At 34.3% G+C, this 6,281-nt stretch overlaps 1 long non-coding RNA gene across 1 annotated transcript in view; it reads left to right on the forward strand.

Annotated features, from left to right (window-relative positions):
* LOC144225851 (uncharacterized) overlaps positions 1-3,980 on the forward strand; it is a 120,466-nt gene extending 116,486 nt beyond the window's left edge. Inside the window, exon 3 of the long non-coding RNA XR_013333431.1 lies at positions 3,903-3,980. This is a non-coding gene — a long non-coding RNA (uncharacterized LOC144225851). The remainder of the gene's footprint in view (positions 1-3,902) is intronic.
* Positions 3,981-6,281: the final 2,301 nt, after the last annotated feature.

Genomic DNA, 6,281 nt, shown 5'->3' on the forward strand with positions numbered 1-6,281 from the left:
AAGAATTCAAGGATAAAGAAGATAGCAAGAGTGGCTTCCTTCCAGGGTTAAGTCATCCCCACATGAGGCTAATGCAGATAGCTCTGCAGGATTTACTTTAATTCCTCTGAGAACTGAGTGTGAGTGTGAGTGTGAGTGAGTGTGTGTGTGTGTGTGTGTGTGTAACAGAAAGAGGGAGAGAGAGAGTGTTTCTGGTAATAGTAAAATCAATGTAAAGACCAAATAAAAGAATGTAAATGGCTAAAAACTAAGATAAAAAAGGAAAGTTCTATGTTTCATAAACTAAATTAAAAATGAAATAGAAATAATAAAATTAGAGAAGATTTATTTTTGGAAAGCTTCTATATTCTGTATTCATGTTAAATTCAAAGCATACTGCTTGGTCAGTATATAAATAACTTTTTCCCCAAACGTTTGGTGGAGACATATCTTGAAATGAGAAGGCGTTAGTTGAAACTGCAAACAATGTATCCTATATTTCAGTGTAAAGTTGCTATGCAAGTTATCTTCTAATATAGAGATTACTGTGTATTTACCAGACAGTGGAGCTAGAGAGTAATCTTAAAGTACCTATGTGTCATTTCCTAAGTATTCATTTAAAGATAATTAAATGCTTAAACACATAAAATGATGTTGTAGGCATGATGTCAGAGGAGATTGTCATAAACCTGCTACCACAGTTCTTTAATGGAGTATAAGGGAAGCGGGGTAAAGGAGACTGAGAAGGCATTTTACAACAACTTGCAAAGGACAATGGCAGTCTTCTACGCGGATTTAAAAATACTAGGGCAATTTAGATACTAATTTAAAAATTGGACTATTTTTTGTGAAGCTATAAATGAGTCCAATTCTTGATATCAGGTAGCATCACACTGCAGAACACTGGAATTCTTATAGTTACATTTAAAAAATAATTGTGTGCATTTTTAAAGAAAAAAAACGTTCCTGCAACCAGTAATAGAGAAATATTGGCCAAGAGCTGCTGCAATAAATAGAACACATAAATGGCAAGTAAAAAGTTTGAACCATTATTTATAAGGGCCTGTTCTAGAATTGCCTTGAGACTAAAATCTCATGTAATAGAAGAAAATGTGGAAGTCCTACAGCTTGGCAAATTTATCTTTGCGTCATAAAAAGTCAGTCAAGGAAAAAATAATGATGACTCACTGTACAGAAATATTAAACAAAGAATTTTTAGTAAAAAATAGAATATTAGTTGAAAGTCCAGGGTTAATCCAGATAGTTTGCTAAGAATTGTATAAATATCTAAATAGTAAGAATACTGCTAATTTATCTTTTAAAAACTGTGTTAATGATAATACCTATGAATATTTGCTAATTTTCAAATAATTGGTGTTGAAATAATTAGTGAAAATATTCTGGGAAAGCAAATTTGTGTGTATATGTGAGTGAAGTTCTGATTGGGGAAAAACTGCAAACTGTCAGGACACATGGCTCACCGCAAAGTCACTTTGCTTTTTGTTTTTTTTTTGTTTTTTATTTTTAAATTCTCAGGAATAGTAAAATGCTATGTTAATTTTTTAAATTGTGTTTGAATACACAACGAGATAAACATTTATAAGTTTACTTTATTAAACAGATATAGCCTAGCTTAAGGTAATGTCTGTTCAGAATTTTAGAAACTGGATAAAAAATAGCATGTTTAAAATTTTTCATATAGGTAAAAAGATGACATGACAGACTGAAAATTTTAATGTGGTGAATGAGGGCAGTACTTCCCTTAATGATAAAGAATGACCCATGACATGACTCAATTTTCATATGTATTTTCAAGGCTGAATACACACAAGGGTTAACTGCAATGTAAGACTAATTTCAATATCTCATGACAAGATTGCCTTAGAGAAAATAAAGTCTAAGAAAATAAAGTCTAAAGTAAAAAGAGGATATGTGTATGTATCCTTTGAGAAACTTAGGTCGTTGGCATTAGGAAAATTACAGTTTTCATGGTTAAAAAATAAAGATTAATATCAGGTACCTGTTTCATAAAAGAAATTTTCAAAATTAATATAAGATGGACAGGATAAATATAAACATCTCAGTCTTGCGTAAGATACAAAACGACTTGATCTCTCCAACACAAATATGATTTAAAATTTCCACAAATAGCAGCATGGAAATACCAGATTAAAACTTTATTTTTGATAGTGCTTTCTGGCTTCCCGCACCATGTCTACTCTGAAATAGACCATCCATGCAGATAAGTATAGAAAGATTCCTTCATTCAGATACACTTGCCCTTTGTATGCATGCTATTGTGTGAGTCTATTTCTGAAAACACCATGACATCAAGGAAAAATAAGATATTGAACCAAGCTGGTTTCTTTGTTGCTCTTCAATTCAGTACAGATTTCTAGAAATTGAGAAACTAAGTTTACTCTGATAGAGGTGATAAACATACTATCACAAAAAGGGGTGCATTTGGAGTAGAATGCAAAATCTCTTTGAATTTTTAAAATGAACCCTAGGCTCTCAAAGAAACTTGTATATTTGAGAAGATGCTTAACATAATGCATTTAGGTTCAGAAGGCATGTTCCTTCTCTTTTTTGCTAGGAAGAGTCATTTCCTCTGAAAGTTAAGAGATACATGGAGTCCAGATATCTTATAGTCTCTGCTAGGTTTTTGATTTTGTATAATTAGTAATGAGATTTCTTTGGCTGGACTTATTTAGGTAGAGACTAGATCACCATTTTGATAAGGCATTATAGGGAGAAACTGAGTAGATTTTCAGTTGAATTCCCTAAGATTGGAATTCTCTCCAGCTTCCAGACTTAACTAAAAGTAGTAGGTCTTCCTGTCATTCCTCTAAAGAAATAAAGTTTGATTTGCATTTTCAGGACTTGAATTCTGGTTTTCTTATTCCCTACCTGACACGTAAAGTTTTTAAAACTTTGGTTCAGTTTTTCATACTGTTATTGCAGAGTTTAGCATGGAAAAATAATCTCTTTTATTAACGTATTATAAGTGTTGATGAAATTTCTTTAATGTAGATACATATGTATTATTACGTATGCATATATATATAAGGGCATATTTATACACACGTCTATATGTACATAGGTACACTGATTTTCTTCTTCATTTCTTTCAGCAATATATTTTAAAAAGCAAACAGTAGTCATTTTCTTAGTAACAATAGCCTACATTCTATAACTTCTGAAATGTTAGATATATTATTTTTGTTATCTGTAGCATAAAATGTATTAAATTAAAATCTTTGACTTTTTAACATATTTTACAGAGAGGAAAACCAGCATTTTACTATTTTTATTTTTTATTAAAATTTTTTAATGTTCATGTTTTGAGAGAGAGAGAAAGTATGAGCAGGGGAGGAGCAGTGAGAGAGGGAGACAGAATCTGAAGCAGGCTCCAGACTCTGAGCTATTAGCACAGAGCCTGACAGGGTGCTCAAACTCACAAATGTTGAGATCATGACCTGAGCAGAAATCAGATGTTAAACTGGCTGAGCCACCCAAGTGCCCCACAAACTACCTTTTTTTCTATCTCTCTGTATAGATTCTTTCATATGTGTGAAGAATAAAAAAAGGTTTGTATTTGTATATCTAATATAACCTGGTATTAAAGGTATGTGAATGCCTATCACCTTTTATATTCCCATGTAATGCACACTCAGTGCTGCAAATAGAGTGTTTACGGCTTAAGCCTCCCTTTTAAATGTTTAGAACCTTCTGATCAACTGGTAATTAGTCATTAAAAACTCAGTTGTCATCCAACAAAGGTTTTAAAAAGCTAAGAATAAACAGAAATCCNTGTTTCTAGTGTTTGCAGAACCGAACATCCTTGAATTAGAGCCATTATTGATTATTAATACCCCTTTTGTCTAATTCTCTTGCTGTGCATAACATCTTACTGTGAAAAGCATGCACCAGTGTGGCGCAGCTGGAAACCAAGCATAACAGATTTGTAGAGCCCAGCGTCTGAGAATTTATAAAACTTTTGTTCCAGAGAATTTGAAGTGCAGTGAGTGAGTCTGATGGTGTAGGTAAGTTTGCTTATTGACTGGAGTTGAAGGTGTTTTAACTATTTCATGACATGGAGTCATTTATATAAATGGTCTTAACAGGAAAATACAAGCTATTCTAAGACCTCAGATCTCAGACTGTACCTTCTGTCTTGAAATTTCTTTTTGTTTTTAATTTTTTAAATATTTGGGGTTTTTTTTGGGGGGGGGGAGAGAGAGCACAAGCAGGGGAGGGGCAGAGAGAGAAGGAGACAGAATCTGAAGCAGGCTCCAGGCTCTGAGCTGTCAGTATAGAGCCTGACTCATGGCCCGACTCAGGGACCACGAGATCATGACCTGAGCTGAAGTCGGCTACTTAACCGACTAAGCCACCCAGGCGCCCCTAAAATTTCTTAATTTATAGGTCATCTTGGAGGTCCTTTGTGATTTTTGATAGGAAGTGGTTTTTTACTTTATCTTAACTGAAAACCATGAATATTGAGTTCTTGTCTCATCAAAATTTTGTTTCCTCTCTAGGATGAGATAATAAAGACAAACTCATTATTTATTTTGAGTTTTTCATATATTCAGGGCTTACTATAAGTGTCTGAAGTGGTGTAAGTATCAAAGGAGTTAAAAATACATTGGGCGGTACTGAAAACCTTTGTCAGTGCATGGAAAGAATACGTACAATGCAAAGGTTTTTGCTATGGCTATTTTAATTTGGAAATGATTGTGTTACAGTAGTGGAATTTGTAGTTTATTTTAAAAATATTAAAGTCATGAAATTTTTTTTCAGGAGCTGTGGGATGCACATCTATTAAAACTTATACCTAAGGAAAAAAGTAGACTGACCCATTTTTTTAAAACCTGAAAGAGACCCTGGGGGCTATAAAAAAAGAACATACCTATGCCAATTAATGCTGAAACATATGCTAATTAAATGAACAATCAAACCCATGGAACAATGATAGAGAATTGTGAAGAAATGGGACACAGAACTGAACAAAGACATAAAAAACAACTCCTGACCATTAAAGCATTGTTAAGAAATAAAATGTAGAACTTTCCACAGCATTACATAGTATACTATTATTAACAGTAACAATTTTATATAATACTCTTAAGCACATATTTTGTGTTGGGCACAACGTTTTAAATATTTTATGAAGTAATTAAATTTCCATAAAACATGGTGAGAAAGATACTATTTTTATCCCCTTATATGAAGATAAAGAAAGTGAAACACAAGGGGCTACTGACTTGCACTTTGTTTCCCAGTTGAAAATGGCACAGACATAGGGAAATACAAATGGTAAACATTTATAAGCTTCGGAGACTAGTTGTGAAGCTGTTTTGCACATGAACCTATTGCTGCACTAAATTTAGAAGTCACTACTTGCCTCACGTAAGCTTAATAGCATAGCTATATTGGCCACTTATTGCTTTTAATATAAAATTAGCTTTAAAAAAAGATTTACCTTGGGGCGCCTGTGTGGCTTAGTCGGTTAAGCATCCGACTTTCGCTTGGGTCATGATCTCGCGGTTCGTGGGTTCGAGCCCCGCGTGGGGCTCTGTGCTGACTGCCAGCTCGGAGCCTGGAGCCTGTTTCAGTCTGTGACTCCCTCTCTCTCTGACCCTCCCCTGCTCACGCTGTCTCTCTCTCTCTCTCTCTCTCCTAGAAATAAATAAAAACATTAAAAAAAAAGATTTACCTTTGATAAAATAGACTTTTCTTTAATTAAAGTGTCAATTGTCCAGCTTCCACATAAGGTCAGAGAAAAAGCCAAGCATCTATCTTTTGTTTCTAACCTATGCTTATTGGGTTCAGTGATATTCTTTTGGAGCTGAATCTTTTAGATGACTATGGGACTCCATCTGTTTGTCTCTCTCTCTCTTTATCTGCTCCCTCCCACCCTGCACCCCAGCCCACCCAATCTCTCAGTCTCTACCTACATACACATTGTGTAAATACAAGGTTAATCTGATCTGAATCTGATCTTTTACATCTCTGCTTATCCCTAAAGACTGAAGTATAAACATGGGTCTAACCCTAGGCCAAACATGAAAGAATATTCTAGCTAGTGACTACAGTATTTCTGGGTTAGTGTACAGAATATACCAGGGAGCCATCTGTACACCAAAGAGTAGTTTGTCAACATTTTGTATAGAAAATAGAAGACTGATGGATTGTATTTGATTTCTGTTTGGAGTTTTAGTTTCTATTATTGAAACTGGTCCTGCACACTCACTTTGCCTACCTGATGAGAGGAGTATAAAAGACTCCTCATATGGTAG

Source organism: Crocuta crocuta, unplaced genomic scaffold (assembly GCF_008692635.1).
Source record: "Crocuta crocuta isolate KB4526 unplaced genomic scaffold, BGI_CrCroc_1.0 scaffold1819, whole genome shotgun sequence".
Classification (NCBI taxonomy): Eukaryota; Metazoa; Chordata; class Mammalia; order Carnivora; family Hyaenidae; genus Crocuta; species Crocuta crocuta.